Below are 14314 nucleotides of genomic sequence, written 5' to 3' on the forward strand. Positions count from 1 at the left end.
CTAAGTCTCTTTACCAGTGAACTGAGTATGAAGTCTTTACCTGGTCCGTTTACTTTTTAGAGATTGTTCTTACATTTGGTGCTCAAGAGGTACTCTTAAAAGACCCTTTATGAATGGATTTATCTCAAAATACTATTCCAGGGTGGGCTTTTTTCTTAATATTAATCTAGAATCTGAAACTAACATTCTATATCTTATTTAGATAGAAATATCTAAATCTGCAGCATGTTAAATAGTTAGCAAAGACATATGACTTTTGAATAAAGTTCCTCTAGTATATTTCTCTTTTATGTATGCTTTTCCTAGACTATAGGAGAAAGAGCAATAACTGAGAATATCAGGACAAAGTAGATTCAAGAAGGCCACTGTTAGCCCAACCACTAAGAGAATCAAAATCACACAGGAATTCATACAGAGTTAGTTTTAAAAGGAAATGGAGGTCAGGAAGAGGAAAAAGAGTTGGATATAAAGTCAGTTTTATTAATGAAAAAAAAATGCATTTGAAATTTCCTTGGACATTTTCTGGTCCTATGTTGGTAATTGGTTATTTAGAGCAATTTGATTTAGATGAAGCTGAGTTTATATTCCATCCTGTCCCCTCACCCCAATGAAGAAATGGCCTATGATCTTGTGTTAGTCATTTACTCTTCAGTAAGTACAAAGTACAGTTTCTCCTTTGGTACAAGGAATGTCCGAATAACGACTATGGTTTATTTAGCACTTATTATGTGTTAGGCATTATACTAAGTACTTTTCAGACATTGTCTCACTTAATGTGCATAACATATTGCTCTGTGAGGCAGAAGTTTTCTTTCCACATTATAAATAAAGATAACTGGGCTGAAGTTATCCAAGTTACAGCTATTAAGTTCTAGAGACAGTCTGGCTCCAAACCTCATGTGCATGGCATTATACTGTCTTTAGTATTAGAATCTCTCCCAGCTTTATCCTTCTCTGACCAGACCTTTAGGAGTGTCTGACTTCATTTGCCCAGTGTTCCCGCCTGTGACACTGCCCCTCAAAGAGGCTCAAGAAGGCTTACATTGAAAAGCCCTTAAAGCTCCCACAGGCTATCTGTGTACATATAGAAACTAAAGTCTGAAGTGTTTACTGTTTTGTAAGAGGTCATTATTTATGTCCATTTTATAAGAGCATCTTGACTTACCCCAAAGGACACTAAATAATAATAATAATAAATTTGTATATAATAATAGTATATATTATTATTGTTATGCTTAATATAATATATATTATTTAAAATTGAAGATCTATTTACAGTTTTTGGTACTCCTCTCCTACTTAGCACCTCTGTTAATCTAAGAGCCTGTCAAATCATCTTCTGGTAGATATAGAAGATGATAACACATTTACGGCTGTCCCGAATGGCCTTCAGGGATATTGCTGTGCTTCTAAAAAAACAGAGCTGACTGCTTTAAACAGGCTACTGACCTCATCAAGGTGAGGATGGGGCATCCCGTATTAGAGTCCAACGCTGATAGAATATCCTGTAAAAACCACTTGTGTTAGTTTGTTGTTTTAATCTTTAAATGTTTATTTATTTCTGAGAGACAGAGAGCGTGAGCAAAGGAGGGGCAGAGAGAGAGGGAGACACAGAATCCGAAGCCGGCTCCAGGCCCTGAGCTGTCAGCACAGAGCCCAACACGGGACTCGAACTCACGGACCAAGAGATCATGACCTGAGCTGAAGTCAGATGCTTAACCAACTGAGCTGCCCAGACTCCCCTAAAAACACTTTGAAAAGAAATGTGGCATATCCGAAATAACCTCTAAAGTAGAGTTGGTCAACTCTCCTTGCCCACATATTTATTTTGTGCTGCTCCTGTGGGTTGATTTAATCAAGTTATGCTGCTGTTCTTGGCACAGTATGACTTGGTGTCCGGCACACCTGGGTTCCAATCTTAACACTGTTTAGTGCTGGCTCTATTATAACCTCAGGCTCCTTTTGGATCCAATAGCATTAATATGTACTTTTGAGGGCTTTTGTGAAGATTCAGTTAGAGAATGTTTAAGACATCTGGAAAATCATGAACACTCAGGAATTGTTAGCTCCCTTCCCTCCCGAGTTGGTATATTCACTTTCATATATAAAATGGTTTTCACTGAATATAAGAGTATTGGGGTTAGTGCTTAAAATTTTAAGTCTGTTTTATCATTAACTGTGATGCTTAACAGCGTTCGTGTTAGCCCCAGATATACCTATTAAAATGGTGTAAGTCATATGGAACACATCTGAGACTTATGAGATGATTTCCTGGTGTTTGAGGATTGTGATACAAGCAAGAAAGTAATCTAGGCTAAGAAGTTTAATATTATTGGAAAACTTTAAAACATAAGTTCCTTTATTGGAGCTTTGCAAGCAACATTAAGAAACAGTGAGTAGTTTATAATAAACGTGCATCTGGTGTCTCAGTGATGTGGTTTTTCTATGACACATGGTAAGAAGGTAGACAAAGGGGCTTTCCTAAATGATCAGAGTGGTTTTCACTTTATATAAGTTCAATGCCAGGAATTTTAGAACCACACAAGCCACACCTGAGGAGAGAGCCAGACCAGGTGGGAGTGAAATGTGGCAATTTTGCATGCTTTATGCTAAGTACCATGAAATACAATCCTTCCTTCTTCCCCCATCCTAATACACATATATTCTTACCTTGTATCAACTGAAAATTAGAAAAAAAGTGGGTTTTTCCCTCCCAAGCTAATTTGATGGTGTACAGTAACTTTTGTTCAGGTATTTTACAACCATTTATAAAGGAGAGGTCATTTTAGGGTGGGCCTTTCTACCCTGATTTACTTAGAGGAATGAATAGAATTCTGATCATTATATTAAAAGATGGGGTGTGTGTGGAATCCCACAATTTGAGCCAGTATTAAGAACTTAAAAAAGATTGATTGTGAAACTCAAGTATAATGCTAGAAACAATAAGGACAAAAACTAACCCCCAAACAGTTGAAAGACCATGGATAATGCAATCACTATGTGAAGAGGAAAAGATTAGTAACAGACTTCTCTTCCAAGGAAAGGAGGGAGAATATCAATTCCTCATACAAAGTGAATTGTTATGATTGGTTTCAAAGAAAATATAATGCTAAAGAATCCTGGAATTTTGATGTCTCTTGGGTAACTATAATGTACATTCTGTAGTCAAAACATGGAGAGAAAATAATCTCTCAGAGTATGGTTGTTTTCTTCATTCTGAAGTGGATGGTGGAATGAAAAACAGAAATCTTTGCTTTGACTGCTCCCTAAAAAGTGTCCTCCTGGGTGGATGGCAGAGGCCGGGTGGGGAGGAAGAACTATTGAAGAGCATTGCACATAACGTGGTCTCAATATTCTGGAATGCTGGTGACCTTCCAGTAATTGGAACACATCTGGCGAGTAAATATAGATTCTCAAACTCTTGTACGTCATAGTTGACTTGCATGTTGGCAACCTTGTATTACCTTCAAAGTATAAATTTAGATCCACTGTGAAGTAATTGTAGATCCAAAGTGAAATTTAGATCCACTGCATCTTTGAATGTAACTTAATAAAAGTTGGGGAGGAGGCTTTTGTTTCATTTTGTCATTTCAACTTACAGACATCAGCTTGGTACAAAGGATGAAGACAGTAGCAAAAACACTTCTGCTTCCATTCCCCTTTACCTCTCTCCCCTCATTCCTTCCTTTACTGTGAGAAAAATGAAGAGACAGACGATTTAAGGACCTGTTGCTTATTCTTTTCTGTCTTGGGATTCTGGACGTTTAAATGGAAACTAACGCATGATTGAGACCTGGCTTATTTAGAACCCTGCTTAATGCTTTTTTATCTCAAGAAATGTTTGCTTTAATTTTTTATGAGAACTTTAAACAGATTTAAGAAGTTTAGATTATATCAAATCCCTTTTAAATTTGTTTGTCTTCTGGTATTAAGCTTAATTCTATTATTCCATGATTTCAATCATTAACCTCTTATGAAGATAAGAACAGATTTTTTTTTTTTTTTTTTTTTTTGCTTTTGCCTTTGCTGATTATTGCTTCTTCCTCCTGCCTTCTGGGAGAACACCCTGTTGTTCAGTTTTTGACACACTGATCTCTCTGAGTCTGAGATTCTGTCAATTTGCATCTTTTCAACTATATATTCTATACAAAATTGCTGAGATTTCCATTTCCAATTTTCTCCCCTTGCCTGAGTTTCAGGCGCATTGTTCCAGTGACTTACCCTGCATATCCCTTTGGCTCTATTGCCACCATTTGAACTTCATCAGCTCTCGCCCTCATCTGTTATTTTGTTAGTGGTTCTGTTATCCCAGCTTCTCAAACATAAAAGCTTAGAATGAAGCTTTCCTTCATTCACTATAGCTATCACCACATTCCATGGATTTTTTTCATTTTGAAATGTTTTTTTAAAATTTTTTATTGTTTTAAATGTTTATTTTTGAAAGAGAAAGGTGGGGTGGGGGGAGGGGGGAGGAGACAGTGCATGAGCAGGGGAGGGGCAGAGAGAGAGGGAGGCACAGAACCCGAAGCAGGCTTCAGACTCCGAGCTGTCAGCACAGAACTCATGCAGGGCTCCAACTTATCAACTGAGAGATCATGACCTGAGCTGAAGTCAGCTTCTTTAACTAACTGAGCCACCCAGGATCCCCTTGAAATGTTTTTTTAGAATCATCTATATTATTTAAGAGATCAGTCTGCCAATTATCACAAAGTACAAAAATAACAGTGGATTAAACACAATGTGAATTTAGTCCCGTGTTATGGACAGCTCAGGTAGATGGTACAGAGGTGGAATAGTGGCATGGCCATGTTAGGGATGCAGCCTCCTTCCATTTTGTTGCTTTGTCATCATCCCCAGAGTCTTGATTGTCCTTGTCTGTTTGGTGAATGATGGCTCAGCACCACAGGTACAAACCAATGTTCGAAAGGCAGAGGCCACAATTCCTTCTCTCTTAGGATATAACCTAGAAATGAAATACATTACTTCTGCTTATAGCCCACGTTTAAATGACAAAATACAGTTGCATGGTCATATTTAGCAGCATGGGAGGTTTGGATATATGGTTCTTAGCTATGTGCCCAGCTAAGCTTCCAGTTTGTACAGAAGATGAGGAGAAGAGCTTGGGAGCCAACCAGCAGCATCTGCCACACCTTCCACCTTCCTTACTCCAATTTTAATGTTTTTACCCTTTGGGTGGCTCTTTATTGCCCATTGCCAAGATTATTTCTAGAGACTTTTAGCTGGATTTACTGTTGGCTCCCTATAAAATCATCAATTATTTCTTTTAAAGAGGTACTTTTTTTTCCCCCTCTTGTTAAATCTGTGCTCAGTAGCCCACAGCACAAAGTCTCTGTTTCAAAGCTCTTTATAATCTGGTCCCAGCTTTGCGCAGTGGCAGTATCGTAGCCAATGACGTTTATCCGAGGTGCAATTATTGCTATAATCTGGCCCTAGTCTACCTGTTTATAATATTTTTTCAACTTTCATTCATTCATTGATTCATATATTTATCCAGTAAATATGTGTTGAGTGCCTACTCTGTGTCGGACATGTAATCATTTATTTTCCTAAACCAGTTCACATGGGTTCTGTGAATAGAAAACATCCTCATGAATGTACATACTTTCTAATGTCACAATGATTCATTTCTTTGAAGCTTGTTTTCACAATCGTAATGCTTGAGAGGTTACGTACATTTTGAGAACAGCTTTTTCAAACTAGGTCTTGCAGTTGAGGTGGTTAATTTGCTTTTAGGAATCAGCTGATGTTCACTTGACACATTTCACTTGCAGCTTTTTGTGCATTTTAGAGTGATGATTTGTTTTTAAAAACAAAACAAAAATAGAAGAATGCTTATTGAAGCAGCTGTAACTAGATTTAGTAGCTCATTGAAATTGTGAAATAGCTCAAATGCAAGCATGATCTGAGCATTACCTCACGTATTATAGTTGTCTAGTTGCCTATTTGTTCCCAAACAACATCCTCAGTCCTGCAGACTAAGGTGCGAAGGTGTGTATTGTAGAACACACCTTGTTTGGACTTTGTCTTCCAGACTACATTTTCTTCTTTTTCTATAGCCCTAAGTAATATAGAGACATTTACTTAATACAACTAATATGACATTATTTTTATATATTATTCTTTCAGAATAGTTACTAGACCACGTCCAGGTCTAGGGTGAGGTATGTGAGGCTGAGTCGCACAAATACAGGGTCAAATCTTTATCTAAATTCTTGATGTTTTTTTCATCATAGAGTTTTTGAACTAATTTTGATTTTTTAAAAATCGCACTAAAATATTACATTCTGTCTTGAAGTGACTGCTCTTGTTCCATGTCCTGCCTGGTAGCCTCATCTCTGAAGTGGGAGTGTGGTCATGTAATTTTCAAACTACATCTTTGGAGGGAGAGGAGAGGAGGGGGAGGAGAGAGTGGGTAGAACCTGAAGGTGCTTTCACCTGAGAAGTGTTGCTTGTATCTGTCTTACACATTGTCCATCTGCTAAAGAATTCGTTTGGGAAAAAAATATATTAAAAAATAGTTGGAAAATCACTGGACTAGATAGATGATTCACAATTCTGGTTGTGCGTGTAATTCTAATAGGATGGATTTTTGCTGACCTACCCACACCTTAATCTGCTCCTCTCATAAGGCATGCAACAAACACCCTTGGGTGAGACCACTTCCTTCTTGCCTTGGGTATCTCTTAGCTGTCATATATATCACCGTGTTTTCTCTAGATTTAATTGTAGTTCCAAGAGAGATAGTAGAAAGAATTAGATCTTGTAGAGGTCTAATTAGACCTTGCAGAATCTAACAGATTCTGCATCTTATATTGAAGTTCAGCAAGGACATAGTAGAATACCCAGTTATATTATTTTGATTTTATTTTAAGTTTCTGTTAATGTATTTAACACATATGATAATTATGATATAACATATAACTTCAATTAATCTATTAGTATAATGATAGTTATAATTTATAAAAATAAATATTCATAAATAGGAGATGTGTGCTTAAAGGATTTTTTGTTGTTGTTGTTAGGGGCATGCCACTATTCTTGAAACAGAAATTACTGCTTTTTTGTTAGTAAAAATTTTGATAGTTGATAACTTAGGATAAGTAGACTCTCTCAGCCTCTTAATCTTTAGCATATCCCTCGTACATCTGAATTTTGATGTGTGTGAATAGTCAAAAATATGTACGGAATATTATTTTCAAAGTCCATTCCATAAGTATATTTGTATGTAACACAGCCTCAAAGAGGTGGAGAGGAAAATATAAGTATGTCACTGTATTCTTTCTCTTTTTGTTTCTTGGTTCTATTACAAAGGGTAGAAATAGTAGAATTTCATAAAATGAAAATGCTAATATGGAAAAGGTATAAAATAGGGTTTTTTTAAAACATGCATTTTAAAGATACAAAGAACAATGTTTAGTTTTATCAAACTGACTTTAAATTGGGTTCCTGTTTGCAGTTTCTACTAGATCTTTGTCAAGAGGTATAGGAAGATGCTTGAAAAAATTAGGACCACAAAAGTATGTTTTCTTAATCTTGTTTTTTAGGGGTAATATTTACATTGTATTATATAAATGTTGAAGCTTATAAAATTGAATTTTATTGCTACTTCCTCCATGATCATGTTTTCATGTATTTTTCTCTTCCTCTTCTCATTTCTTTATATTTGGCTTGAACAGTTGGGCTCAATTGAAGGGAAACAGTCTCAGATGCAGAGTGAGAGGAACAGTGAAAACCATATGGGAAGCTGGGTATAGGAACAAGGTTAAAAGATGCCTGTTTCGGATTTTCAAATTCTTTCACAGTGATAAAAGTATGCATTCAGGAAGCTCTGAGTCTGAAAAGTACCTCATGCACCTTGACATTCAACATATTTATTTCATTCCTCCTACCATGTGCAAAATGTTGTGCAAGAGGAATGAGTCACAGTCCATGTCCTCAAAAGGCTTTAAAAAACATTCTGAGGTGGAGATGGGAAGGCACTAATCCGAAATATATAAGTTTAGTAAGAAATACACCAGAGTGTTTTGTAGCAAAGGGGAGGGAACATAGAAGTCTGGAAAAGGGGCGCCTAAGTTGACCCTGAATGGTTGAATATATGCTAGCCACGGGATGGGGAGGGGATTGAGGGCAAAAAACCTCGGTCATGGTGACAATATAAACAAGGCACAGGGGTGCCATTGGCTGGGTATGACTTCAGAGCTTTAGGATTCATGCAGGTTGGACCTGGGTGAAAATGAGGGAGAGTTATATTGGGGCCAACTTGATCCTGTAGATGATGGAAAGGCTATGAAGGATTAATTCTAGAATGACCATGAGCACATTTACTTTGACATAATTCTATCTGACATCTGTAAAGAACAGAGTTTCAGGAAGCAAGAATGCGAAGAGTCATTTAGGATGTTGTTGCTGTAGTCGAGGAAGAATGAATGGTAGGCTGGCTGAGGGCAGTGGGAGTATGGTAGAGGGAATTTGCAAAGTGCCCTTCTGCTATCAGTGGCCAGTGTGAATACTGATGGTTCATGTCCCAATTATTTTTGACCCATCTTGTGTCAGGTGCTCAACCTTGAGATACAGGCCCCTTTCTGTGAACAAGAATGTACATTGTTTATCTTTGTTTCTAGGAGCAAGATGGTTGAATTCTTTCCACTGGTCTCCATTAGGTAGTGGGAATATTGGTCCAATGCCTCAGGGCACTTAAGAAATGTAAAAAATATTTCTACAGTCATACTGGAAAAGTGTCCTATGTTTTACAATTTCCCAAAGGTGTGGTCATGCCAAGTATTTGCTTGCAGTCATGTTTCTATGCCTACAAGCATTTGTTGTAATGGCCTGTCATTTTTAGATGATGACTTTCTCAACTTGACATTAATCCCTAATAGCACTGATGCAGTAATTGTAGCTGGCAATCCCAGGTACTAACACCTGTTATTTGAAATGAAGCCATTTTGACTTTTAACAGAAAAATTTATTGTAGAATTAGAGGTTCTGCTTTTCACAAGAAGTCAGGCAAGTCATGGCGTTTACCAGTTGTAACTCTATTTAAAAAAAATAAAGCACAGACAAAATCTTTAAATTTATTAGTCTAACTGAATTTATACTTTTTCTGGTTCTCAATAGCTTTTTTTTTATTAATTTACAGGAAAGAAAGTTTATCAGTTTCTTCCTAAACCTCTTAGAAATAACAGCATATCTTAATCTGAGACTTGTAAGTATCCTTTTCTTCTTTATTTAGAAAATTAGATATTGATTTTGTGGAAGAAATGGCTCCTTCAGGAAAACACTTGACAGGATATAGCTATGCAATCTGAGTTGGCATGCAAAATTTGAATGAAAGTAAAGCATGCAAATAATCACCTCTTAAAAATGAAACAAAGAAACCAAATCTCAATCAGAATATCTTCATCAAGTCTATCTACAGCAAGTGAATGTTTGATTTATTTTTTGGCAATTTCTCTTTTTTTATGTCATTTTTGTTACTTTTTCCCCTTTGTGAAAATACCTGTGTATCCACATATTTTAGAAAGTCTGTAACATCAATGGGAAGGAAGAGGAAAAGTGTAGGGTGTGAACACAGGAAAGAGAATTTGTATTCTGTTAAAATTTACATGGCTTTGGATGACTTCGTATTTTCTATTTACATTTTCAGTGAATTTTTTTGTAAAATCAAAGCTAGGTATCAAAATTACTAAGGTTCATTCAGTTTCTGAAATGCCAGATTCAAAACTGGCCAACTCAGGAACAGGGAATCTGGGAGACCCTTCCTGTTTCAGTTTACCAAGAGGTAAAGACAAACACATCTTTTCACAAGCAAATATTTTCTTAGATAAATTGATAAGACTCAATGGAAAAAAAAAAAAAAGCTTTGTCCTAAAAATGTATCTGTAGTAACAGCATTTAATATTTTATTCCTTGAAAGATATTTGAAGTCTCATGTAATCCTATTCTAGCATTAAGGCAAGTAGTTGGCACACTGAGTCAAGGAGTACAGAGTCTAGGGCCCCTGGAGTAAAGACAGATTAATGAAGCAGTCAGGTAACTAAGGTTTAGAGCTAGGTGAGTTCTTTACTAGGTGGGTAAGACCTTAGCATACTTCTGGACTTCTCACCTGTAAATATTTGTGTTTGAAGGTTGTTGACTAGAAATGATGACTACCTTAGATCATTTTATGATTCTAGGACATCTCTAAAACGTTGTTGCTTAGTAGTTAATAGTCATTTTATCTTGTGTAATCTATGATTATTATAATGGCATTAACATTCGTGTAGTAGCTAATAAAACCAACCAATAGGAACTGAGACATATTTCTAACTTGCTTCATCAGATAAGATCTCAGCAAATTGTTTAATTAAAATGTGTACTGAGATCTTAATTACACATTCTGTTGCAATATAAGTTGTTTCCTAGTTCCAGGACATTAATTTTCTGTTCCAATGCACCCATATTATGAATCTTATGTGTTGGAGCAAGCTACCTGAATTCTCTAGTGCTTCAATTTGTAAGTAATATGAAGTTAAAATGCTTATGTTATAGGCTTGTTATGGGGATTAGATGAAATGATGATGAAACAATGCAATATAAATAGTAATAATAATAATAATACTGAGATAAACATATACTGCAATCATAATTTCCTATCTTTACTATATTCTTTCATAGACTTTGAGGTTTTACCCACATAATGATTTCATTTGTCAGTGTGTAAAAAAGCTCTTTGTAAAATCACTGAAAGAATAGTGAGAATGGAGATTGTTGGCTACATTCCCAGATATTTTTAACAAGCATCCTAGATAATTCACGTGAAAATGATCTACAGGCTACCCTTTGAGAAACACTAATTTTCCTTTAAAAATGAGCCACAAACTAGCTAATTATCAAATCACATGTGAGGTTTATAAAAGGTAAAAAAAAAGTATATAAAAATATAAACATATTGGGCTCCATCTTGGAGATTCTGATTTGGTAGATCTGGAGCAAGGCTTTGTAACTTGTGTTTTAAACAAGTTGCCATACTGATTTGGGTATTTGCAAACCACTGCTTTACAGCCCCACCACATCTGTAACTTTTTATTGATAAAGCTTATGGCTGTGCCTCCCATATGTGGATGAGGGGATATCATAATGGGTTAATGCTTCAACTGGTCTAGTTCAAGTTTCAGGAGGGAAGAGATGAGCTTGGATGTCTGCATTTGCATAAATTAATCAGATTGACAGTCTTCTCTACCTTGGTTATGTAGCTACTTTAAATAAATCCAGGAGCCAATCCCATAAACTGCACAATCCCTAAATGAAAAAGGGCTGTTGGAGACCATCTAGTTTAAATATTTGATTTCACAGAGGTGAAAAATGAGGCTCAGAAGTCTGCCTAAGGCCACAGGGCAAGATTAGAACCAACACTTGGATTTCTGCCCCTAGCTCAGTTCCATTTCCATTACAATTAGTTGACTTTGATTCTGCCATTTCAAACCTGTGAAACCAGCTACTCTAGTGTTGGCTTTAGGCTTCCCAGCAGGCATAGAAAGTGCCATATGAGTCAGCTTTCCTACTTTTCAGCTCTCTGAAAGTGACAGCTTCTTCCTTTCCATCTCTAGTTCTCTATCTTGAATACAAAGAGGCAGGAAGGCCACTGCGGGACTGAAGGTACTCCCCAGGAGAGGCAGCCTGTTCAGCAGTGGCCCCATCTTCCCAGCTGCCTTCCTGATTCTTTATCTTAGCCAGAGCCATCTGCTTTTTCTTACCCTCTCTATCTCTAGATGGCAGAGCCATCACTGTTTTTGCCTGTCTTCTTACTCTTGCATCACCTTTTTCTTGGCATAACTTATCTCATATTAGTTGCCCTTGTTTGGACACTGTTTAGCTTTGGAGTACCATTAAGTTCAACAAATATTAAGTACTACTGTGTTCCAAGAACAGCCTTGGGTACCAGAGATGTAAAATGAATCTAGAATTGTCCTACTTTCAGAAGAGCTTACAATATCATGGGGAAGGAGATGACTGTAAAAAATCTGCAGGAGTGCTTGAGAGTGTTATGGGAACCACGGTTACCACTTCAGGAAAGTCAAAGAAATCTTGGAAAAGGAAGTGACATTGGTCTGTTTTGAGTGAAAAAATCATAACCCACAGTATAAATGTGCAACATTTTGCAAGCACATGAAGAGAATGTTTCTAAGGCTTAATGAAGAGAGCTAACGCAATCAGAAATTAATAAAGGTAGGTGTCAGCATGATGGAAAGAAAGGCATACTACAATCTGTAGCAGGAAACCTGGGTTTTCTTTTCACACTACCAATCACAACTTATGTGACCTTCGCCAATTCAGTGAGCCCCATTGACTTCACCAAGCGCCACTTGACTGCTCACTCAATTCATTCAAATAATGAAATTTAAGTTTAGGCTGTCCTATACTCTTGGGATACTTTCAGGTAGAGGAAAAGTGCCTCCCAAAGGTCCATCTGAGGCAAGGCTTCAGTTTTGAGTAGGTATTGATCCAGTGAAGAGAAGCTTTCGAAGAAGGGTGCTCCAGCCAGGAGGAACTGCATTCATCCATCAGCCTGAGTCTTGAGGTGAAGGGAGTGTATTTCTGAGTTCTACGAGTCCTGAGTGAGGAGCAGTTTCCTTCAGCTGCTGGACCACAGGGACAGGAGCAGCGAGAGGTGAGGCTGGGATGTAAACAGAGTGTAGATCATTGCAGGGTGTTGTTAGTCATGCTAAGAAACCAGGTGACTTTGTCCTGGCTTAAGGAGAGTAGTTGAAGAGCTAAGATAGTAAGGTTTGTGTGGCTGGCATGAAGAGTGGAAAAGGAAACAAAACTGAGGCAGGATGATTTGTGAAGGGGATAATCCAATCTGGTGATGTTGATGACCTTAACTAGGTTAGTGAAAGAGAGTGAGCAAAGCAGTTAGTCCATAAATTGAGGAACTATTTAGAGAATGGAGTTTATATGACTTGATGGTCATGAGGTGAGGGAAAGGATGCCTGCTGGGCTCTGATTTGTGCAACTGGGTGGATTTTAGTGCTGCTCACTGAGAAAGAAACCCAGGAGGAGGAACAGGTTTCAAAGGAATTCAAGGATCTCTAACATGAGGGGATGAAATCATCTGTCCTGGGGCTCTTCATACTAACTGGCCTTCCACATGCTGAGAATATCATATGCGTTGTCACACTTAGTCTTCTCAGCTGTGGGAGGTAGTATTATGTACTCAAAAGATGTGAAAGCTGAGGCTCAGAGAGCTTAATGCTTTGTATAAGGACCCTTAGCTAATAAGTAGTGGAGCCAAAAGTTCAGACCAGAGTTAAACCAGGTGTATTTCATTCTAAAGCAGGCATACCTTCTATTGTATCACTCTGCTTTCCCTTTGAGTCTGACACATGTAATTCTGTGAAAATAGGTCACTTGTAGAACACAAATAACTTTAGACTTTATAGATTGTTAAATTGAAGGCATAAACTCTACCTTCTGACTGATCATTATCTCTCACCTGGGATACTGCAATTGTCTCCAAACTCATCTCTTGGATCCACTCTTCTTTTCCAGTCTGTTCTGTTTGCTGCCACCAAAGTGATCTTTTTAAAGTTCAATTTTGATCATCATGCTATTGCTTCAAAAACTTTCATGACTTTCCATTGCTGTTAGGATAGACCAAATTCTTAACATGCCCCCATGATATAGCCCCTGTTAACCGACCCACTTAATCTTGTGCCCATTTCCCACCTTCTTCTCTGTGTTTAGGCCACACTGGCCATCCCTCAGTGTCTGAAATGTGCTATGCTTTTCTCTTATGCATGAAATACTCTTCTTCCACCTCTATACCAAACAGCTAGCTCCTTTTTCTCATAGCTCATATTGTCAATGAATCAGGTTCTGGTACACTCACAAAACAAACTAGTTTTTCATCTAAGATCACATTTTGTATTTATGCATGGATTTGTGTTGATTATTCTTTTTATCACCCATTATTAGATTCCAAGAAAGTAGTTCTAGAACTGATTTGTCAGGCATATAATTGGAACTCAGCAGATATTTTCCAAGCAAATTAATAAATTTATAAAGGAGTGAATGTGATTCTGGGTTAATTAATTTATATTTGATTATTTATTTGGTATATTATCATTTAAAATTGAAAAGAAAAAACATTTTCTTTATTCCTGTAAAATAAACCAAGTTTCAGTTATATACAATATTGGTTTTAAATATCTCGATGATATAGTATTTCCCCTGGTATTATATTATAATTGTTTTTCTCCTTCTGAAGTCAAATTTTCTTTTGCACAATAAATGAAACTAATTCCAACAGCAT

General features: G+C 37.0%; 1 protein-coding gene and 1 pseudogene across 12 annotated transcripts in view; both read left to right on the forward strand.

Annotated features, from left to right (window-relative positions):
* The window catches only part of PKIB (cAMP-dependent protein kinase inhibitor beta), a 171993-nt gene that overhangs the window by 118956 nt on the left and 38723 nt on the right, over positions 1-14314 (forward strand). For 8 of the 12 annotated variants that reach the window (XM_078447258.1, XM_078447259.1, XM_078447257.1 and 5 more), the window contains one exon: positions 9161-9226. The exons of 2 other annotated variants lie outside the window; for them this stretch is intronic. The gene's annotated coding sequence lies outside the window, so the exon portion shown is untranslated. Of the gene's footprint in view, positions 1-7477; positions 7539-9160; positions 9227-14314 lie in introns of all 12 variants that reach the window. 2 more of the 12 variants (XM_078447261.1, XM_078447264.1) reach the window with 1 other exon arrangement.
* On the forward strand, positions 5381-5539 carry LOC144616475 (U4 spliceosomal RNA; annotated as a pseudogene).

The sequence above is a fragment of the Panthera onca genome, chromosome B2, assembly GCF_046562875.1.
Source record: "Panthera onca isolate mPanOnc1 chromosome B2, mPanOnc1 haplotype 2, whole genome shotgun sequence".
NCBI classification, from domain to species: Eukaryota; Metazoa; Chordata; class Mammalia; order Carnivora; family Felidae; genus Panthera; species Panthera onca.